The sequence below is a fragment of the Phascolarctos cinereus genome, unplaced genomic scaffold (assembly GCF_003287225.1).
Source record: "Phascolarctos cinereus isolate Bilbo 61053 unplaced genomic scaffold, phaCin_HiC Scaffold_4;HRSCAF=312, whole genome shotgun sequence".
Lineage (NCBI taxonomy): Eukaryota > Metazoa > Chordata > Mammalia > Diprotodontia > Phascolarctidae > Phascolarctos > Phascolarctos cinereus.
In genome coordinates, this window is record NW_027555847.1 from 638147094 (window position 1) to 638172095 (window position 25002).

Here is a 25002-nt window from a genome sequence, read left to right on the forward strand (position 1 = left end):
TAACCAGTTTTAATCTCCCATAACAAAGGCAGCAATTACAATGGTTTCCTCCCAAGTGTCCCTGCCTGAGGTAAGCAGTTCTATCCAGCAGCTTACTTCCCCCATGACCCCTCAACCCTCCAGCCCTTTCCTCCCACTTTCTCTCCTCCTAATTAAGATAACTATTTTAGAGCATTTGATAGAATGTAGTTTCTAAAGAAATTTCATTGCTGTCCTATAAACACTGAAAAAGTCTGGCTGGATAGCAAATTTTGTTTTCCTTCCTTATCATTAATACAATATCTTCTTGGACTAACTCTTCAGAAGTAGCATTGGGGATGTATTGATTCGTTGGTTATTAAAAAATGGCAAATTACTGTGGTATTAGTCTGTCTTGTATTCTCTAACTGTAATGTCATTTTCATCTAGCAAAAACAAAAAAAAAAAACCAAAAAAACACTTTCCCCATTTCTTTGGGGCATGTTTACTTTATTTAGCTGTGGTCTCTGTTGTGAAGTGCTTAATAATAAATGCAGAACATAGTTTGCCCCAACTCCAGATTGAATTTTGTTATGGATGAGACTCAGTATTTTATTTCCCAACTGAGGCTGGTCAATACAGCTTGACTCAGCTGAGAAAAACTAAAGATCTGATTGGCTTTCTTGCTGGGTCTTTCCTATAGGAAATATTTGATTGTGACCTGTCAAACTGCCAGGTAAGCATTCATTGAAGTCAAGGTCAGTTCTATTCCTATGCCTTGAAGCTGCCAAGTATGAGATGTTTTCAATTCAGTACACATTTAGTGAGTTGTTACTTCCAATTATTTTAATAATAATAAAAATAAAAATAGTTCACATTTACAAAGCTGTTTAAGGTCTCTAAAGCATTTTATATACATTGCTTTATTTGACCTGCACAACAACCTGTAATGTAGATGCTATTATGATCCCCATTTTACAGATGACAAAACTGAGACTCAGAGACATTAAGTGATTTGCCCAGGATTATTCAAGAAGTAAGTGTCTAAGTAGATTCCAATCCAGATCTCTCTTGATTCCAAATACAGAGCTGTTTTTGTACTGCCTCATGTTTTATCTTCAATGTGATTCCATTGGTGTGTGATTCCATTGGCTCAGATTACAGCACTGCCATGCCCTTAAAAAGATGTGTTCATGAAATTCCTGGGTATCAAAAAGGCTGAGACTTGATCCAGGTCACACACAGTAAGTGGGTGACAAAGCTAACCCTCAAAACCAAGTTCAGGCATTGTATTATTTCCACAATGCTCTGAAGCCACAAGGTCAGCAACAAAAAAGGGAAAGATGAAGGTGGCAGCAGTCAGGGATCTCTCTTTAAACGGTGATAAGGGATGTGTTTGTTAAGGAGGGAGGAAGAGAAGGTCATTTCAGATAAGACAAAAAAGCGGAATTTCCCCAAGTCACAATCAGAGGGATATGAGCCAAAACTTCAGTGTCAGGTACAGATACAGGGCATTAGGCAAAGTGGGTGCACTGGAGGCAGCCATTCTTCTCCACCAAGACAGGAAAGCATCCTAAGCCAACATGGAAACCAAAGAAGACCAGACAACCATGGAGATAGAGATCAAGCAGTAGGATGCTACAGAAAAGGTACAGAAGCAGTCAGCCAACCACCAGCCACAGTTGTTTCTGATCATTCCTCAGTGATAACTGTTAGAAAGTAGGCTGTTTAAGGGACTATCAGGTCAGATTGTGGTTATTATATTAGCTTTCTTCAAGGTTCAGCTAAGGTGCCACACCTTATACAAACCTTTTCCTGATTGCCCATTTCTCAGGAGCCTCACTCCATGAAATTTCTTTGGATTTACCTATTTTGTGAATATTTATCCATGTATATGTATATGTTAGATCTCCCTCCAATAGACTATAAGTTCATTGAAGGGAGGGACTGGGTTTTTTTTTGTCTTTGTAGTCCCACGATCCATCAAAGTGCCTGCTATTTTTTTTTTAATTGAGGGTTTGGGGGAGAACTCTAGACTTACAAATTAATTGTGTAGGAAATTCCCAGGATAGAAGTTCCCTCCAGTGAGGCAGCTCAAATCTTGTCTGAAACTTACGGTCTTAGAGAGATGTCTGACTGTCCATGGTCCATAGCTAGCATGTGTCAGAGGCAGGACATGAATCACAATTCCCTGATGTCCAGGCCAACTCTCTTCAGTATGCTGTGCTGTCTTTGTACACAGACACATAATAAATGTTTGTTTAATTTGATTGAATAGCAGGAGGTCAATCAATCAATAAACATTTATTAAGCACTGACTCTGTACCATTCAAAAGGAGGAAAGCAATAGTCCCTGCCCTCAAAGAGCTCACAATCTAATGGAGGAGACAACATGCAAACAAATATACACAAAGCAAGTTATATTCAGGGTAAATAGGAAATAATTAGCAGAGAGGAAGCACTAGAATTTAGAGGGTTTGGGAATGGCTTCCTCTAACAGGTGGAATTTTAATTGAGACTTAAGGGAAATCAGTAGGTGGAGCTGAAGGAGAGAATTGAAGATATGAGGGACAGCAAAAGGAAATGCCCAGAGCTGAGAGATGGTATGTCTTATTCATGGAATAGCAAAGTCACGTCTCAATAAGCCAGAATAGCCTCATTAATCTAAGAGAACTCTTCTGCCAGTTATTGTCTTGGGACTCCATCTCTTCCTTTTTTTTTTTTTAATATGGATTGCTCAAAACTCCCTCGATTTTTCTTCAGTAGGGTTTTGGATTCCAGGAAGCTTGTCCAATGGATTTGTTTTGGAAAAATCATGGATCCCCTAGTGGGGACCTGTTCTATTTCATCTGTGATTTAGGGAAACATGCTGTGATACATAGTAGCCTTCTCAGATCACCAAGAGAACTAGGTTCTCATGCAAATTGCCCTCAATTCTCCTAATTTTCATGTGCCACTACAAACAGCCAACACATGTCAGCATTTTGAGAAATAGGAGTCAAAAAGGTAATTCTTGCTAGGGAAAGAGGAGTTGAGGCTTGAACTGCAGAATAATGGCTGTAAAGAAAAGGCCACTCCATGTTCAGCTATCTCAACACCTGTAGGAGGCTAATGTCCCAGAGGCTAAGGTCAGAGTGAGTGTCTATTGCTGGGGAGAGTTTAAAAGAGAAGGAAATTTGCCAAAGCTTAGATCATCAACATTCAGGGAGTTCAGAGAGGTCACATTTTGTCCAAATTCAAACTCTTTATTGGAAGTCTAGGTCTTTTTATTTTAGTGATGTGTGTTTGGCCCACCTGACATGGACCTGGGTGGGTCCCACTGCCTCATAATGTACCCTACTGCATACCAGGCCCTTAAACTAATCTGCAAGCACAGTGCCTGGCACCTCGTTGGTTAATTGTTGTCCTTCATTCTCAAAGAGGACCAAAATGACATCTCTATGTTGGGGTTAAGGTTCAGTGTGTCTGACTGTGGCTGATCAAGCCAGCACAGGCTTGGAAGTCTCTATCACACAAATAGTCATAAATGCTTAATAAACACTTATTGCCTTGTCTTTCATTGCCTTGCCTATTCTGTCCATCTTTGACTTTCTCTGCTGTCACTTTAAGGGATAGTGTTGAGCAGTAAAGGCTATGGCCAGCCATAGGCAGAATAAGGAGCTGCCTAAAGAGATTTCCTAGTTAGAGGACATGAAAACATTCTCCCACCCTACCCTCAAACATCTCCTCTACTGGGCTTTCCCACACCTAAAATCCCCACTGTTAGTCACTTCTTTAGGTTAAGGCATTGAAAGCATAGTACCTAAAAGGCTATCTAGGAAACTATAAATGCCTATTAACATACAGTATTAGCAAAGACTGATATAGCAGGTCACTTTGGAAAACAGAGAGTTTGGTCCTGAAGGGAAAGAACCCAGAATTAATAACTTCAGATGAGGAAGAAGTAAAGTCAACATGACATAATAGAAGGTAGCAGTGGGGCTAAACTCTGGCCCATAGCCCCTCCAAACAGATCTACAAAATGCACCAAACCAAATTCTGATGGAGAAATTAAAAAAAAAGTCACAGTGATTTCTTTGTTGAGTCCAGGTCATCATAGAGAGGCAGAGAGAGATTGACAGATACTGAGGACAGGGTTGAGGCAGGAGTATGAGGCATGAAGAACACTCTAGCACAAAAGGAGGTCCCAGATCCACACCGCAGCACCGCTGGACCCACATCTTGGCACTGCATTGGAGACAGATGTCATTTGGGAGCTTCGTCACCCATTATTCAGTTTCCAGTCACAGATCCAAGATGAAGTGAGAAGGGGTTCTGTGCACATCATAGGGAGTCTCAGGGAGGTGTTCAAGAGAGAAGGAAGTTCTGAAGTCAGCAGCAGTGACAGCAGCATGGGTCAGACCCCAAGCGCGAAGCAGGGTCTTACTTCCAGTATCTAGGCCAGTCTGCAGAGGATAAGCAAGGCAGGAAACCCAGAACAAAGGGGAGCCTGTAATTCTGCTACTTTGAACCAACAGAGCTTTCTAGTTGGCTGATAGAAGTGGAGACCAGCAATATTCTACTCTTTTTTTTTTAAGCAATATTCTACTCTTTTTTCTTTTTTCAGCAATATTCTACTCTTGCAGTGACCCAAATCCAGGTCAGGAAATCACAGAACTCAGACCAGAGGAACAGCAATCATCAGACTTTGCACTGGATCAGACCACTGTGGCAGCAGTGAAAACTTGCAAGTCCCTGACTTTGTCCCTGAAATCCTAGAATAACACATCCCTCAATACCCCAAAAAAGTAGCAATAAGACCAACCTAGACTTTCCTTCCATAAATGTGGCAGAGCCCAGTCCTAACATCAAGTCTGATAATGGAAAAACAACAAAAGAACCCCACCATAATGAGCTATTATGGCAGCAGGAATACTCAAAACACAAACACAGAGGATAAGAGGGACTCCAAAACATCTCCAAGCAGTACCTCAGAAGAAAGCATAGCTTAGGCACACACTCAACTAGAATTCTTGAAAAAGATGAAGCAAGAGCTTGCTTTAAAAAAATTTAAAACACATTTTTTTTAATAAATTGAATGAGACTACTCAATGAAAAAAATTGGAAAACACATGAGAGCTATGGAAGAAAAACTGGAAAGGGAATTAACGGCTCGGACCAAGAGACATTAATCTCGCCCAAGCAAAAATTCCCTGAAAATCTGAATGGATCAAACAGGAGCAAATCATTGACTCTGTGAAGCAGCAAGCAATATAAAAATAAAGTTAAAAGGCTGAAAATGGAAACAAATATAAAGTATCTCGTAGCAAAAACAATTGATCTGGAAAACAGATCAAGGAGGGAAAAACTAAGAATCATTTGGATTGTCTGAATGCTACAACTGAAAAAAAGATCCTAGATGTAGTGTTTCAAGAAATCTTAGAAGAAAAACTGCCTAGATCACTTGAAACCAGAATTCAAAGTAGAAATAGAAAGAATCCATATGGTACCAAGCTGGGAGCTAGGCAGTGTGCTTCTTCAGTGGGGCTCTGGAGCAGACTGGTGGGAGGCAGGCAGAGGACTGTGAGATTCCAAGCACAGGAGTGGGAAAAACATACACAACCCCCAGATGGCAGCACCCGAAGTCACTCTCCCCCCAACGCATACACACAGTATTATATTTCTCTCTCAGGGCTCACCTCCTACTCAAGAGCAGACTAAGCACACGACTGGGGCGCAATAGTCAGTGCGCCTGGGGAATCTTGGTACTTGGAGCTCCCAGTGTCCACAGTGATGGTAGTGTGCATCAGTCCTGGGGTATCCTAAATTCTATCCCCTCACATCACCTCCATGACTTCCTGCTCTACTGAACTGGCCCTAGATTTTAGAATTCTTACTTGTAGTCCCACTTAGCAGTAATTTTCTATTCACCTAAAAAATCCTCTAGGCTTTCCATCTGTTGACCAAAGTAATTTGACAAAGACCATGCAGCTAATTAATGGCATAAAGCAGGAATTAAATCCAGGCCTCCTCACTCTTAAACCAGTGTCCCATCCCCCCCCCCAAAAAACCACTGTCATTTATTCAGTCAATCAACAAGCTAGCTAATTAGCGTGTTTAATTAGTTTAAAAAGGAATAGCATCTTTGAGCCCTAGATTAAGAGTCAGAAGACAAGCCCTCACCCTGTTATTGTTCATCCTTCATTTTCAAAAAGGACCGATGTCATGACAGAGTATATGTGCATGAATTGGATTTAAGTGAGGCAGAGTTGCACAAAGTCTTCAGCCTCACTCTCTCTTCCAGAGTCATCAAAGCATGGAGAGAAAAGTCAGGGTGACTGGTAATGGCCCCAGATGCAGTGGATGACCTTGGGTTCTTCGACGCCTGACCAAGCTCTAAACGCTCCACAGCACCTGCTTCAGCTGTCTTCATGGTCATTGGAACAAGCTGTTCTCATCTGCTTATTCTGCTGGGGGGAAGTCTTCACCTGCTTGGGGTAGACACCCTCCTAAATCACCAATGGGCCCATCAGTTACCCTCAACCTGATTTAGCCTGTCTGCCAGGGTGTGGCTGCTGTGCATGCTACAACTTCTTGGAGCCACAGGTGAGATTTGGGTGAAAGGTGGACACTAAAAGTGGTTGAACAGCCCTGAAAAGCACTCAAAAGTCCTCACACCAGAAGTGTTAGTCCTCCCTGAGTGCCCCATACACACCACTTACTTATTATTTCCATTTACAATCAGTGTCACCTTAGGCAAATCCCTTCTCATCTGTAGTGCTCACTTTCTTCTTCTGTAAAATGAGGGGACTTGAGTTAAATAATTTCAAAGCACCCTTCCAACTCTAAGTCCTATAATGCTTTGGAACTAGAACTCAAGTCCTGCCTAGTATCCTCAACACTAATCTTAATCCAAACACCAAAATTTAGAGTTACCAGATGACTTCCGGTGCAAATCGACAATGCTAGAACGTGTCTTATCCTTTTAGTTAATGGTGATAGATAACTTTTTCTGGCCAGTATTTCTGATGGCATCTCCATACCCACCTCTGTGGATCTCTCCAGTAAAACATGATCTGATGTATTCGGATGTTTCTAATGAGGACAAACAAGCAACCAGAGGGAAACAGCTCCAGGCACATTTGTGGTCCTCTTCTTCCTTTGGCTTTAAGGGTGTGGGGAAGCTGAATATATCTCCAGCTTGACTAGCATGGAGAACGTCGATTGGATGGCTTGCTGCCTAGATGAGGGGTTCTGACCTACCTCCATGGCAGACACAGAAGGTAATGCGTCATTACCTTCACTAATGATTCTCTGAGCTTGCTTCCAGTCAAATAGCTTGTAAACAAGCCCTGATTTATGGCCCAGCACTAACAGCAGCAACGAGGGAAGTGAAGATATGGACAGAAAGAGGCAGCTAGATTTATTAAGCCCAGGATGGTAGGCATGTTTCTGGATGCTTACAACTAATAAATTGCCTGATTAATAATCCCTTACATGTGCATAGCCTCTTAGCTTCTCACATCTATTGTCTTATTTGATCCACATGGAAAACTCTGAAATATGGCAGCTAGGGTGGGTATTATTACCCCCATTTTACAGATGAGAAAGCTAAGACCCAAAGAGGTTAAGGAATTTTTTTCAGCTTCCCACACCTTGCTTGTAGCAGAGGCAAGACTAGAAGCTAGGTCAGCTTAGCTGGAGTACTTGATGATCCCCAAACACATTTTATGGTTTCCTGAGTCCCTGCTTTCCCTTCACCTGCACTTTGCCCTCATGTCTATCTTTACCTGCCCTCACCCCAAAACATCTCTACCTATTGCCATTCCACCAAGATATCTCAAGCATGCTCAGGGAGATACTATTTATATGGGGGCTAGAAGTTCTTAAAGGCAGCTAAGTAGTACAATGGATCGAGTCAAGAAGACCTGAATTCAAATTTAGCCTCAGATATTTACTAGCTGCTATGTGACCCTGGGCAAGTCACTTACCCCTATTTCCCTCAGTTTCCTCATCTGTAAAATGAGCTGGACAAGGAAACGGCAAATCTCTCCAGTATCTTTGCCAAGAAAATCTGAAATGGGGTCACAATGACTGAAACAACTAAACTACAGAAGAGGTTCTTAAATTTTCACCAATAGTTTATATCCAAATACTTGAATAAATCTATAATCTCAGTGCAGATTGTAACCCATCCATGCCTTCCCATCTAGTGTGACTCTTGGCTGTGATTTTCCATAGGTACACCCCTGTGGGTCCACCCAACATACTGATGTAGTAATAGTCATAACAACGAAAACAGAGTACTTCAAACTTTCCAAAGCATGGGTGATTTCATTTGATCCTCACTACTGTCTTTTTAGGTAAATACTGTAAGTATTATCATTCCCATTTTATAGGTGAGGAAATTGAGATTCAGAGAGGTTACATGATTTGTCCGAGATCACACAGTTAGTTCAGAAGTTGGATTGTACCTAAATTTCACTTAATATAGATCCAAAGCTCTTTTCCCTGTATCTTCTTGGACAGATGTCAGAGAAGATAAATGAACCATGTCCATATATTTTAGGGTGTTCTGATAAACCAGAATGAAAAAAAGCAAAGAAAACTACATGGTCCCTGAAGATACTCACTTCTCTAGGATTCCTCACCACCTCCTCCCTCCCTGCTGGGTGTTTTGTGTCGTTCGTTGGAAAATTTCTTGGGAATTTGTCCCCCTAAACATTTTGTTTTACTTTATATATATTAACTTAAGGACAAAGTTGAAATAGGTAGCTCTTAAATCTACCTCAAAATCAGAATTGAACACTACTGAAATGACCCAACAACATATATGTGTATATGCATGTGTGTGTTTTATATGTACACACGTGCGTATGTACACATAGGGCAGATAGGTGGTGTAGTAGAAAGAGTTCTGGGCCCGGAATCAGGAAGACCCAGATTCAAACCTGGTCTCAGACACTTACTAGCTGTGTCACCCTTGGGCAAATCACTTAACCCTGTTTGCCTCAGTTTCCTCACCTGTAAAATGAGGAAAGGCAGGAAATGGCAAACCAATCCAATATCTTTGCCAAAAAGACCCCAAATGGGGTCATGAAGAGTTAGACACAACTGAATAACCACAGCAAAGCAATAACAAATATACATACACTTGTGTGTATATATATATGCATATATACACACACATACATACACACATATGTACAATACACATATGTACACGTGTACATATATACATAGACTTATACCTACATATACATATGTGTATGCATGTGTATATATGTATATGTATGTGCATTCCCACCCACTCAACACACACACACACACTCTCACACACACACCTAGGGACTAGGTCACCTAGACCTCTGATTTCATTGATGTCAATGCAGAACAGTAACTGCTATACAGCTTCCAGCATTTGAGAGCTGCCTGAGGTTCTGAGAGTTGATGTGATAGGCATGAATCTGAGAGGCTCCAAGGATAACTCAGTCCACTAACCTGGAGCCTCTTCATGGCTTCTCATGCCTGGCATGGAGTGGAACCTTAATTAAATGCTTGTTGAATTAAATCAAGTTGTATTGAATAGAATTACTACCTATTCACTTTGGCCTTTTCAAATGTTTGTGGCTCCAAGGAGAAAATCTGAACTCCTGAGGTCACAGTAACATGGAGCTGCAGAGCAAGACCTAGAATGATGCTCAAGGTTGCCTAGTCCAAGTTGAATGGAATTGAACCATACAGAAGAGAAACTATTTTCTAATTGTCTTAGAAGCCAAAGCAAAGCAGAAGAGCACTTCACTTCATTAGCCAACCTTTGGGGAGTCAGGCCTTCTTTTCTATCTTGAAGACTCTTACTTGTAGTGGGGCCTGGGGTCCTCTGAAGTGAAGGTGCATGCTTTGTACACAAATACCTGATGATCTTATTAAATATATTTGTAAATGGCCATTTCAGCTCCATGGCACCTGGGAGTGAAAGCCTTGACAGGGACTGTGGGAGTAATTAACCACTTCATCCCCAGGCCAATCTCTCTCCTTCCCTACACAATACCTACCTGCTGTCTCCAAGGACTTCCTTTGTTCTCCTTGGGTTTGCTTTTGGTTTTTTCCTCCCTGAATATGAATTTTTCTCTTTTACTATGTTTTTTTGCTTTCTACTGTCAGTGTGAATCTGATCTTTTTTTTTTTTTCCCTTTACTGGACCTCAAAACACAGAATCTCCAAATGAGCAAGGACTTCATAGGCCAACTACTAGATGAGGGCTCTCAAACTTTTTGGTCTCAGGCCTCCATTATACTCTTAAAATTTATTAAGGACCCCAAAGAGCTTTTGTTTATATGAGTTAAATCTATTGATGTTCACCTTTATAGAAATTAAAACTGATTATTTTAAAAATATTTACTGAATAATTCATTAGCAATGAATTAAAATATTTATTTATTAATTCATTAACAACAAATTAAATGATTTGTTTATTAATTCATTAACAATAATAAATCTATTACACATTAAATGTTAAACATTACATGTTAACATTTATGTAAACATTATATGTTTAGCATTATATGCTAAATGTTATATATTAAATAGCACGTTTTTGTGAAAAATAATATTTTTTCCAAAATAAAAACAAAAAAACTGTGAGAATGGCAGGTGGTTTTTTTTTTCATATTTTTGCAACTTTCTTTAATGCTCAGCTTAACAGAAGGCAACTGGGATCTTAAAACTATGAAAATAGTCTTGATCATTACAGTCTTCCATAAAAAGTCTCAGAGAACCCCATGGATCTAAAGGCCACACTTTGAGAACTACCTATCTGGATCAACCTTTATCTGACACAGAAAGTGGTCATCCCTTACTTGTGTCTTCTATAATAAATAAATCTTTTTTTTACTTTTTTTTTGTTTTTAGGCAATTGGGGTTAAGTGATTTGTCCAGGGTCACACAGCTAGTAAGTGTCAAGTGTTTGGTCTGAGGCCAGATTTGAACTCAGGTCATCCTGACTTCAGCACCAGTGCTCTATCCACTGCGCCACCTAGCTGCCCCTATAGTATATAAATCTTTATATCATTATTAGGAGCTTTGAAAGATGAGAAGAGATAGCAAAGTACAGGGGATAAAGAATTGTCTTTGGAGCCAGGAAGACTTGGATTTGAGTCCTATCTCAGACACAGTCTAGCTATGTGACTAAGAGGAAGTCTTTTAATCTCTCCGAGTTTATATTCTCATATGTAAAATGGCAGGGTGAAGGGGGAGGTGTTACCAGATGGCTTTTAAGATCCCTTCCAGGCAATGGTGTACTGGTAAAAATTTAACAACTAGCTCTCCAAAAAATAATTAAGATATACAAGAAACATTTTTAACTTTAATTTGCATTATTAACATTTTGTAGATCACTTTCTTGAGTCTAGAAATCAACAAAACAACAAGTGAAACCCTGATTTGTAGCATTATTCAATTTCAAAAGTATAAATGCTCGCACTAAAATTTTAACAATTGGCTCCCATGAATCAGTTCAAACTGGTTTCAGCATACACCTGCTTCCAGTTTTAAATCTATGATGATACTAAAAGTAGCTAGCAAATATAGAGTGCACTAATGTTTGTAAAGTGCTTACAAATATTATCTCATTTGATCCTCAAAACAACCCTGTGTGGAAGGTATCATTCTCCCCATTTTACTGGTGAGGAAACTGAGAATGAGAGACAGTAAGTAGCCTGGGGTTCACATAGCAAGAAGTTTATAAGGCCATAGTTATCAATGCAGGCAGTTAGGAGGTTTTGTTGGCAGAGTGCTAGATGCGGAGTCAGGAAGACCTGGTTTGAATCCTTCCCCAGACACTTCCTAGCTGTTTGACCCTGGGCAAGTCACTTTACCTCTCTCACCTTAGTTTCCTCATCTATAAAATGGGAGCAATGATGGTACCTCCCTTGAAGAATTGTTATGAGAATCTAATGAGACAATATATGTAAATAAATTATGCTAAGAATTGGCAGTCTGTATCAGTGGAGGGAGTTATATGCCGATAATAACTTCACACGAATAAAATAATGAATTGAGGGTGCACAGGAGAAAGGAAGTTGTAAGTACAGCTTTTGCTCCTTGTATCTTAGAGGCTGATTGGTAAAGAACAATGCACTGAGGGTCAGCAAATTCTGTAGATTTGATTTCTGACTCTCACTCTTGCCTCACTTCTCTAAGCCTCAATTTTTTTCTCTGTAAATTGGAAATAATATCAGCACTTACCCACATATTGGCAAAGATGCCAAAAATGGCAATATCCAATGCTGATGGAGTTGGAGGATGATAGGCATGCTAATGCATTGTTGGTGGAGCTGTGACTTGCTACAACTATTTTGGAAAGCAATTTGAAATTATACAAATAAAGTCACTAACCTGTCCACATCCTTTGACCAGAGATTTTATCACTGGGTTTATACCCCTGAGGAAGCCATTGATAACAAGGAAGTCACCATATAGATGAAAAGCAGCACTTTTTTTGTGGAATGAAAAAAGTAGATGCCAATAGATTGGGGAATGTAAATAAACTGTGAATACTATTGTGCTGTAAGAAATGAAGCGTGTGATGAATATAGAGAAGCATGGAAATGTCTATATGAACTGATGTAAAGAAAACAATATACACATCAACTACAACAATGTAAATGGAAAGAATAATGAAACCCCAAAAAATCAAAATTGAATGTAATAAAATTATATGACCAAGTGGGACTTGAATGAAGACACATGAGAACACATTCCCAACATATCCCTTCATGGATGTGGGACACTCACAGGTGTTACACATTGTAAATGTATTTGGACTTTCTCAATGTATCAATCAGTTGTGCTGACTTTTTTTTTCCCCTCTAAAAATATTATTTGTTATACGGGATGGCTCTTGGAGAGGAGGAGGAAGAAAGATACATGGTATATGATGGATATGTAAAAAACAGAAAATAGAAATAGAAATTATTTTTTAAATGCTACTCATTATTTAGGATGACTGTTTGCCAGAGGGATGAGGAGGGATTCTGGATAAAATATGATAATGCAAAAAAAAATCAACAAAATGTATTTAAAATAACATCTGCACTCCATGGCTGTAAGAATTCCTTAAAGGCTCAAATGAGATGGATCACGATGTCTAAGTTCCCTCCCAGTTCTCAAATTCTACGAAAGCATGCTAGAAAATATGAAGAGAATTGAAAAGATTATATATTATAATTATTAACTCTTTATCCTACACAGTAATAATCAATTTTAGCAGTGATGGGTTTCAGGACATCAGTGAAGCTACAAAACTGAGACTAGGAGAGAAGAGATTTCAAGCGAAGAGGGAAATTGAACCAAATCTGGGGAAAAGATTGAATGGTACACGTACCTTGTCAGGGTTTTCCAGGCAAAAGTTATGACAAAGACCTGAAAAAAAAACTGAAGTAATTTGGAGTTTCACCAGAGTAGAAGGGAGGGGGGAAAAGTCACTGGGTGTCAGAAACTGAGAGGCAAGTAATGATCAGCATGTAAAGCTTAGGATCAAAATGAGATGTGTTGGGGGCAACTAGGTGGTGCAGTGGATAGAGTAGCAGCCCTGGAGTCAGCATGACATGAGTTCAAATCCAGCCTCAGACACATAATATTTCCTAGTTGTGTGACTCTGGGAAAGTCATTTAACCTCAATCTCCTCACCAAAAAAAAAAATCTGGAGATGTATAGAAGAGTAATTAAGGTAGCCCTTCATGGAAGATTTCTGCATGTAGCCATCGTTACTTAAAGAGGCCACATACAGGAATGCTGGCCAAAGTAAGCTAGGACAGTTCATTGTTCAGATAGAGCTGTGCAGCTTATACCAATGGAGCATTCTAGGGAAGCACATGTGTGCTGTTCCCAAGACCTCCTCAGGACTTTGAGTCAGCAGTAGCAGCAGGTAAGCAATTACTTAAAGACCACTTGCCAGTCTTGCATAAAAATGAGCAATAACTCAGAAGCCAGGTAGACAAACAGAGGCGATGAACAAACAAATACCAGTGGACTGGGCAAGGTGGGGGAGTAAGAGGGTAGCATGAAGTTCATGCTTTACATAGTAATTGGGCAACATGACCTCTGCAATCCTTTCCATATGTTAAGATCCTATGATTATCTGCCTCCATGAAATTACTACCCTAATTCCTCATGATGTCATGGAGGCGACCTTGGTTTCTTGGCAGGAGAAAAAAATGATTTTACTTTCTAGTGAGCTTATCATGGGGTCCTTTTTTAAAAAGCAATAGTTGTTTGGTTCTTAAGCATGCACAGATTTCTTTGGAAAAGCAAGTTTGGTGCATCAAGAGGATGAGGGGGTCATTGATTGAGATCTGAAAAGGTTAAGATTAGGTTTACCAAAGATTAGATGATGGATTTAGAGGTGGGAGAGGCCTTAGAGTTTATCTGGTACAAGCTCCTTACTTCACAGATGAGAAACTTCTTGTTTTGTTTTGTTCTTTTCTTACCCTCTTTGATTAAACACATTCCACCCAACTTTAATTTTCACACTCATTATAACTCATAGAGTGTCTCTAATCTGTAGAACCTCCAGAAGCCTTCAAGATCCATGCCTACAGTCACAAGGAACCAGACAGAAAGTGTCATTACGTCACATTTTTCAGCGAGCTTGCCTACGACAGCTCCTGTAAGTCCTGCCAAGCTGCAGAAGCTTCGAGCAATGAATTATAAGTTTAGCAACATCTGGGGCTCCTTGTCAGGAGAAGGTTTATCCCTAAGTGATCATATTGTTTTAGCCACGGCGACTCATAAAGACTGCCTACTGTGATATGAAAGGGTTGTTCATGTGACCACAGAAGGGCAATTTGCACCCACGAGATCATTGCTCTTATGAAGTTCCAAAGGTCAAGAAAAAGAGTGGTTTCTAATTCTGGTTCTCACACTAGCTGAGTGATGTTGGGCAAATCACATATCCTCTTGGAGTTATAATTGCCTCATCTATGAATATGTGTGTGTGCATACATACAGACACATATACGCATTTGTGTGGTCATTGAGTGAGCAGAGTTATAGAAGGAAGAATGGGAAGAAGGGAACAAGTATTTATTGAGTGCCTACCGTGTGCCAGGCACTGTGTTAAACTCTTCACAAATATTATCTCATTTGTCATTATACTGCCTGTGTAGGTTATATGTGTCCACATAGACCTGTCTAGATATGACACATAGAGGAGGCATGAATAAATACCTCTAGAGTCTCCCAGGGCAGCTAGGTGGCACAGTGGATAGAGTGTTAGGCCGAGAGTCAGGAAGACTCATTTTTTTGAGTTCAAATATGGCCTGAGACACTTACTAGCTGTGTGACCCTGAGCAAGTCACAACCCCATTTGCCTCAGTTTCCTCATCTGTGAAATGAGCTGGAGAAGGAAATGGCAAATCACTTCAGTATCTTTGTCAAGAAAATGCCAAATGGGGTCATTAAGAGTCAGACATGACTGAAACAACTGAATAACAACAAAAAAGCCTCCTTCACCCATTCTTCTCTAAGGGAAATTGATTCCTGCCAAAGGGGAAGCAGGAGACTGGAACCAGAGGCTAACCACTCTGCTCTCCTCAAAGAAAAGTTAACAAGCTAAGATTATATCTATCTCTCCTCTCAAAAATACTGTTAGTCTAGGAAAGATAGTTTTTAGGTTTAATTTGTGCTTCTCATGGCTCTCTCTTGATGAAGAAAGAGTGCTCCAAGGCTACATTTCCAAGACTTGACTCCCTCCTCATTAAATGCCAGTTTCACAAAGAACATGTGTAGCAATTGGCAAATAAACTCATTTATCAAAGCTGATGGCAAACAGAAATCAGAGATAGTACAAGTGAGAATATACTAAAAAATACACAGAATAAATGAGCTCTCTCCCACTAGAAGTGAAATATCTCAGTTCACCCAAGAGAGAGAGTCTCAGATCTCACTTAAGAGGAATTCCCTGAAGTCTATGGTGTAGAAGGGGGAGAGGGACTTGATCAAGGGACTGGGGCTTCTAAAGGTCATCTTTTTCCCAGACTCTTTGTCTTTCTTCAGGAAGCTCTCCCTGAAGAGAATACAGAGCTACACTTCTCTCTTGAATGGAAACCTTAAGACCAATCTTTCTTCTCTCAACCTCTCTCCAACTCTGCCCTTCGTGCAGGCACGTAGCATTGAATGATCATCCTCCACCTATAAGGAGAGTCTTATATAGGGTTTGACCTGAGAGATACATACAAAAATGACTATGATGCTTTCACTGGCTCCTTTAATTCATTTCAATTCAATTCATTAAGTATTTATGAGTACCTTCTTTGTTCCAGGCCCTGTACACAAAGATAAAAATGAACAATTCCTGACCTCAGGGAGCTTACATTCTACTAAAGGAAAATGTGAAAAAATATAAACAGAGTAAGTATATGCACAATATATACAGAGTGAGTACCAAGTAAGTTGAGGCTGAGGCAGATCACCAGAAGGACTTTCTGTAGAAGGTGGTACTTGTGCTTTGAAGGAAGGTAGGCTTCTATGAGATAATGAAAAAGGAAAGCATTTGAGGCACAAGGGTCAGCTAATGCAAAGGCACAAAGTGAGAAACAGAAAGTAGCATTTGAAGTGTAGTAAGTAGGCCAATCTGACTGTCAGGAAGAGAGTGTTGGGGTGGGGGTGGGGGGAGAATGTGTCATCACTCCGCAAAGATAGGCTAGAAACAAATTGTAAAGGGTTTTAAATTCCAGACAAAGAATTGGTGAAGAAAACAATTTGTGAACCTTAAAATGTTTCTGAAAGATAAATTATTATTATTATAGCTGCTTCTGCTTTTGTCCACAGCTATCATTTTTTCTGTCTTCAAGCACCAGAGAAGACACGTAAGTGTAGAGTTATTTAGCTCCAGGCTCAGATATCCTGAAGGACAGCTGTCAGGACTGCCATAGGTCACAAGCTCTGGTGGGATTTTTAAAAGGACGGTACAATGCTTAGCATCTTTCTGTTAGACTTTCTCACTCTTATGGGGGTTGAGCTTGCAGCATGCATTCTGCCAAAGGTCATCCTTTCGTTTGACTGATGATGACACTGGGAAAAGATGCCAAGAAAGCACCTGACTTCATGGGTACCCGGGCTCCCAGGCACCAACCTGTGAAGGTGATGGGGTGAGCTCAAGCAGAGATCCTTCCCCCGTTGACCCAAAGGGAATCTGGCTCCCATTTGTCTACAGACCCCAGATCCTTATCTCCCTTCGGAAGCCTTAGCCTCCACTTTTTGGGACCTGTAATGGAGGGAGCTGGAAGGCTCCCCTTATCTCCCTTTGACTGATGCCTTGCTGTTCCCTCCATTAGCTATTCTCATTGTCTATTCAATCTCTCAGACCTCCCCAATTAGAATTAGACCCTTTTCCCAACCCCTTCTCTGGCCACCCAAAGTTACTTTAGTATTTAAGATCCACCCTGGCCCCCATTCAGATGCTGAGAACCTCATGCTCAAAAGGCTGAGACTTTCTCATGCCAACTTGTCCTTACAGGCATTACCTGGCCTATGTGATTTATCACTAATAAACTTTTCCTCTGGCTGAAGAAGATTTGAGTTGAATTCATTCAGGCAGGGCCCAATACTGCGATTTGGGGTTTTCAGCACCCCAAAAGCCTAGGGCCTCTTCAAAGGTACCAAGCAGCAGATTTGCTATACCTGGTAGCCAGAAGTTTGAGTGGTGCTCACTGTGGAAACAGATACTGGGATCTCAGAGGTAATAAAGTCTTTTCCTCTCCTCCCATGTTGTTTTGATAGCAAACAATGCTTGGTTTAAAAAACAAAAACAGGCCTTTATGCATATCTTCAAAAATGGATGCTAAAGACAGGGTAGGAGGAGTCAAAAATCTGGTCCTTACCAGGAGTGGCAGGACTGCTGTTTTGTTTGAAAACTGTACTACTACTATTAGCTTAGTTTTAGTAGAAAATTCTGAGCAGAAGATGCACTGAAGAAGGAATGAAAGGTCAGAGAGCTGAGTGGAAAGGTACTCATGAGCCAAGCACGTTGTGAACTATTATGACAATATCAGTCCCCCTAGAGTTTTGGGTTCACACAGAAAACACTAGAAGGGAAAGGCTAGAGAGGGGTAGGCATCGCTAGGTCTTAACTTGTGCATGCACAATGAAAGTGAGCATGTGGAGAAAGTTTACAATGCTACCTGATAGCTTATGCAGACATAGCAGCCTGAGTAGCTACTACAACTTATCTGACCCTCACCCAGTACAAGAGAAAACAGGGGGACTGAAGAGAGGAGAAAGCACATCACCATTAGTGACATGTGGTATGTTGACAAGCTCAAGTAACAGAGTAATGCTAATAATATGTCTAGAGAGAGCCATGGAAGACTTTCAAAGGAGTTTGTCCAATTAATAACATTAATAGTTAATATTTATACAGTACCTACTCTGTGTCAACCATGGTGTTAAGTGTTTCACAAATGTTATCTCATTTGATCCTCACAACAATCCTGGTGGGCAGGTACTATCATTAACCTCATTTTACAATTGAGGAAACTAAGGCAAATAGGTTAAGTGACTTGACCAAGATCACACAGCTAATAAGTGCCCGAGGCCAGATTTTAACTCCTTCCCGACTCTACTGGGTCTAGTACTCTATCCAGTGTGCCACTCAGTTTCCACAGATTGAAGGAAACAAAGGGATATAGCTACCTGATTTCATCTTACTGGTGGTATGTCCAACCTACATCAGATCACTGCCTGATGCTCTCATTCAATGCTCTCATTCAATGAAGCTCAGCTTGACTATTTCAGCCCAAGAAAACTATTTATACCTGCATTTCCAGATCTGTTCTGTGTGAGCCTACAGCTGCAGCTCAGGGACCTAGTGTGGAATCACCCTGTCTGCCCAAGCCCCCAGTAAGGCTTTCAGACAGCACCACTTTGCTGGTTTACAAGGGGTGTACCTATTAGAAATGAAGGTGTGTTGCCCCCCCCATCTCTAGACTTACAAAAGTCTGCTTTGTGAATGTTACTTCTTTGTGTAATCCTGCAGAAATGGGCTGCCAAGCCAGCCAGACACATGTGCTTCCCTCTGGAATCTGCCCAGGCTACAAAGGAACTATCAAGACTGAATTAAAGGTTGTCAGGGCTGGGGAGTCAAGCTATTTCCTACACAGTTGCAGTCTGTTAGGATCATAACAATCCTTACAAATAACTAGACAGTGCATTGCAGGGAACAATTTTGAAATAGAGAACAGCACAGAATGACTGTCTAGCTAAGTGTTCTCCATCCCTATTATCTCTATTCCTGCTTTTGCCAAGTCTCAGCAAATCTATCTATTTAATATCCATCCCCAACATGGCTCTTCATAGGGATATTTCTAACAACTTTTTCTTTTTCTCTTCTCCTTACTCCTCATTCTCTCCCCACATGAATACTCCAGCATGAATTGTGAGACGAGTACTTTTTCAAAAAAAAGTTTTCCTTCTGACTCCAGTTGATTAAAAAAAAAAGAATCACATTTCCTCCTCCACACGCTTACTCATCCTGTCTCTAGAACGTCTCACTTCTTTTTCCGTCTTTTGAAATACTTCTCATTCTTCAAGACTTGTTTCCATTGCTACTATCATGAAGCTCTTTCTGATGTCCCAAAATCAAGTGATTTTTTTCCCCCATCTAATCTCAAAAGTCTCAATACACTTATTATTTTCTAATCGGCAATATGTCTCTGTAAGGAGAGGATTTGTCTAGGGGAGTGCCTTAGATCCTTTTGAATACCTCTTCCCCTACTGTGTGTGGACATATACATTGGCATTTCATTAAGAATATAAGGAAAATTCCTGATTGGTTTCTAGTGAGTGGGGTTCTCATTTGTTTCCAGGACTCAGACTCAAGAAGGTTAACTAGGAGTTGCCACTTTGTCCTGCCCTATAACTATAAAGGAAGATTACTGATTTGAGCTCTGTTTTGGGACTTCCATTTAACTTTTCCCTGTTCAGAAGACTGAGCAATTCACAGCAGAAAGAATCTAAAGGGATGAGGAAAGAGAGAGAGTAAAGCCTGTGAGTGTGAACCACCTCCATCCCCTTCCCTCCACCAAGAAGTAGTAATGGCTACTTTGGTACAGGAGCACAGGGGAGTTATACATGAATGACACTTTGAGCATTCTGAGCACAGATCAGTAATGAGAGGACTGATAATGTACCTTCCTAACCCAAGAGTTGGCAGTAGGTTAGATGATTAGCATCAGTAGAGTCCTTGAAGAAGCAAATGATTGATACAGGCACGCCTTTGCCTATATGGCTTGAATGGGCTGTTCATGAACAAAGCTCCTGAATCCCAACTTCCTGTGGAAAGGAGGATGGATTTTAATTTCCCAATTTTGCTAGGCATCATGATCTCAGAATGGAACCTTTTAAACAGAGAAAAGAAATTCCCTAGATAATGTCAATAGACTGGTATTGAGGGAAACTGATGAGGGGAGATAATGAGAGAATTACCTCATATTGACTCCAAATTCCAAAATTCCAAATTTCCAATATGGAGATCAGACTTTTCTTAATGGAGGGAGGAATTTCCAGAGTAAAACTGCCTCTGGAGAAAGAAAGGTCATCCATGTGACCCTGTGGCCGCAGGAGCAATAAATGGGGTTTTATCAACTAAGATCTTTGTAAAGTACTTAGCACAGTGTCTGGTACACAGTAGGCACTTAGTAAATGTGTGTTCCCTCTCTTCCTCCTTTCCCTCATTAACTGGAAAAACAAGGAAGTTGGATCTTACACCCTTTCACTATTTTAGCCTCCATATTCAGGCTTGAAAAAAAAATTAAAAAGGCATTTTCCAGATAAGGAAACAGAGGTCCACAGATGAAAAATAACTCATCAAAGGTGATAAAGGGGGTTAGTTGTGGGACCAGAACTAGAATCCAGATATCTTTACCCACTTTTCCCTTCCCTACATCACACTGATTTCCTGTATTAAAAAAAAATGACATTTGATGATGATCTTTTAAAAATGTACTCCATGATATTTCCTTGATGTAGTATGTAGAGTATATATCAAACCTGTTGAAATATTTTACTGATGACTCAAGATCATCATTATAACTAGCAACTCCTCAACCTTTTCTTCAGCTCTCTTAGGCCATTCTATTTGACCTCTCACACACCATTAACTATAACCTAGTCAGTCAGTCAGCACTTATTAAGCACCACTGTGTCAGTCACTGTGCTAAGCTCTAGGGATACAAAGAAAGACAAAAAACAGTCCCTGCTATCAGTCTAATGGAGGAGATGCGCATGTGTATGTTTACATATATACACATATATAAATATACATTTATATATTATATATGACATATGTAATGTTATATAAATAAATAAAGGAGTAGACTCAGAGAGAAAGCACTAAGATTAAGAAAGACTGGATAAGACTCGTAATAGAAAAAAAGGACTTTAGCCAAGACTTGAAGGAAATCAGGCAAGCCAGGAAGGGGAGATAAGGAAGGAGAACATTCTAGGAATGGGAGAAAGTCAATGAAAATGTCCAGAGTTGGGAGATGAAGTTTTGTATACAAGGAATAAAAAGGAGGTTTTTGTCATTGGGTTGCAGAGTACATGGGGTGACTAAGCTATAAGATTGGAAAGTCAAACCAAAAAGGGTATGATGTGTCTTAAAAATCAGACAAAGGTTGTTATATTTGATGTTGGGGGTAATAAGGAGCCATCAGAGTTTTTGAACTGGGGTGAGGGAGATGTGTTATGGTAAGACATGCATTTTAGGACAATCATTTTGAACGTTGAATAAAGGATGGATTGGAGTAGAGAGATATTTGAGGCAGAAAGACCAACTATCAGGTTATTGCAATAAGCCTATGAGGGCCAGCATGGTGGTGGTAGTGTCAGAGGAGGGGGGAGTATATGAGATGCTACAAAGACAAAAGAAATAATGCTTGATACCTGATTAGATATGCAGGATCAGAGAGAATGAGGAGTCAAAAATGATGCCTGGTTTTGATCCTGGGTAACCGGGAGGGTGGTGGAACCCTTGGCATTAATATGGTATTTTAGGAAGAGGGGAACATTTGAGGGGGAAATGTTGAGTTCAGCTTTGGACGTGGTGAGTTTTAGATACCTATGGGACATGAAGTTTGATATGTCTAATGGGCAGATGGAAATGTGAGACTGGAGGTGAGCAGAGAGGTTAGGGGTGGATAAGAAGATTTGAGAATCGTGAGTGTAGATATAATTGAAACCATAGGAGATGATGAGACTACCAAGTAAAACAGTATGGAAGGAGAAGATATAAAGGTCCAGGACAGAGCATTGGGGCACCCCCTACAAGTAGCAGATATGACTTGGATGGAGATCCAGCAAAGGAAACTGAGGAGTGGTTAGCTAGGTAAAAGGAGAACTAGGAGAGAGCAATATCAGAAAAACCCAGCGAAGGAAATTTCAAGAAGAGGGGGATCAACAATGTCAAAGGCTGTAGAGAAGTCAAGAAGGATGAGGATTCAGAAAAAGCCATTAGATTTGTTTTGTTTTGTTTTGTTTATTACGAATTTCATCATACAAGCATATTAGATTCTAGAGCCTTGAGGGCAAGTATTGTACCATATTTTCATATTTCTATTGTCAATGTTAAGCATAACTCCCTATGCATAGTAGATGCTTTAATAAAGGCTTGCCAAATTGAGTTGAATCAAGAAATGATGTTAGTGGAAGCAGTTCAGAATAGTGGATAGAGAGCAGGGCTTGATTTTAGAATAACTTGTGTGTTTAAATTCTACATCAAATATGTTTTAATCACAGAGAAGTTACAACCTCTCAGGCACTTAGCCTCAGTCTCCTCATATCTGAAATGAGATAATCCCTACACTAGAGACCTCATCTGGGTTACTATGGAGAAAACACTTTGTAAACCATCATGTGACAGATGTATTTAGCTTGGATTTCTAATTTCATCAAGACAGGGAGCTCCCCTGGTAAGGAAACTCACTTTACCAATGTAGACTGGTACTTTCCAGTCAGAGAATAGTCAGAGAATTTTCTAGGGGCTCTGACAGGCTTAGAGACATATTCAGGGTCACAAAGTATGTATAGTCAGGGGTAGGATTTGAACTCAGTTCTTTCTGACTAAGACTGTACTGATTCAATGCTATCTTGGAAGTGGAAATTATTGTTGTTGTTCATACAGTTATGCTCTCAAAGGCCACTGAAGGGTACAGGATCATTTATTGCTATACTAAAATGCCTCATACTGCTATACCTTTCTGATTGGCATGTCTTGTCTCTCCCCAGTCATCTCCATCTTCTTCCTCCACATCAATTATTTCTACCCCCCTCACCCTCCCCATTGCTGCTTCTTACGTCCGCTGTCCTTTCTCTATTTCCACTCTTCATTTCTTCTCTCCACTTTTTTCTTTTTTTCTTCTCACCTCTCCTTTTATTTTAATTTTTTAATTTTTTAATTTATTTTTTTGGCCAGGCAATGGGATTAAGTGGCTTGCCCAGGGTCATACAGCTAGTAAGTGTTATGTATCTGAGGCTGGATTTGAACTCAGGTCCTCCTGAATTCAGGGCCAGTGCTCTATCCACTGCACCACCTAGCTGACCCTCACCTCTCCTTCTTCCATGTGGCCAGTTGTGGTGCTTATAAAGTTTGGTGAGTCACTTTTTTTCTTTGATCCTCAGTTTCCTTATCTGCAAAATGGCAATAATACTTGTATTTACCTTCTTCACACCGCTGTAATGAGAGAAGTGTTTTGACTGTATTTACAAAATTGAAAAGATGAAGCTTGTCTTCAGTGATGTTGTCTTGCCTTTGTAGAAGGTATCTCCTCCAAAGGCAGGCTGTGCACTCACAATACCCAGACACCCTCCTCCATGCTCTCTATCCAGGCCTGCCCTCCCTAGGTAAGGCTTCCTGCTACGTACCTCCGCAGCCCATGAAAAATCACTTGTCTTGAGTCCCATTGACCTACAGCCTCCTCCAAATGAGGTGAAACTCGTTTGGAGGCCACAGTCTAAAGTGGAAGGGGGAAGGCAGCTGCCAATGGCTTCAAACAGGACCACTCTCACTTCAATGGCTTTCAGCTTTACTTATGCTGAAGTGCTTTCAGCCTTTCCTTCACACTCCACCCTCCCCCTCTAGTTCATATCGAGCTATAAGCATTCCACTCATCTTTTTTTTTTCTTTTGCTTTGCGGTGAGAAAGTTGGGGTTAAGTGACTTGCCCTGGGTCACACAGCTAGTAAATGTCACGTGTCTGAGGTTGGATTTGAACTCAGATCCTCCTGACTCCAAGGCCAGAGCTCTGTCCATTGCATCACCTAGCTGCCCCTCTACTCATCTTTCAAAACCTGGTGCAAAGGTCAACACATTCATAAAGCCATCCTTGAATTCTTCAGCTGGAAGTGACCTCTCCTGCTTCATTTGATCTCACAGCATTTTTATTTCTCTTACACACATTACATTTTATTATTAATCATATCATGTTTATTGGCCGACATACTTTACCACAGTCCTTCTGCCTCCCCACCCTTCTCCTCACACACCTACTTGTGCTGTAAGACCCTTAAGACAAGAGAGTGTTTCTTCTCCATATTTTTAACCCCTAGATACCTAGCACATTGCTTCTGATATAGCCATATTCAATTGCTTGGTTGAATGAATGAAATTAATTTTTAACATGGGGATTTCTGTTTCAGCCCTAACCAACCAGAAAAATCAGTCTTTGGAACCCTCCATTCCCTAATTCCTCCATTGTTAATCAAGATTTTCCAGTATTCATTTTTCTTAAATCTATTGTCCCCCTCCTCTTCTATTCTTTCCCTCCCTCCACATGCAGAACTAAAGTTCAGGGAAATAAACCGCAAAGGAACATTTGTCTAAAATTTATTGGTTATGTATAAATAAAGACTGAAATAATTGTTTCAGTGTCAGAAGGCCATATGCCAGGGCTTCCTTGTTGGTGATCTTGTCTTGTTAATGAAAAACGCATCAGTATAAGAATCACATAATCTCTAAGCTGAAGGGACCTTAGAACATAGACTGTTCAGGCTAGAAGGGAGCTTGGAATAA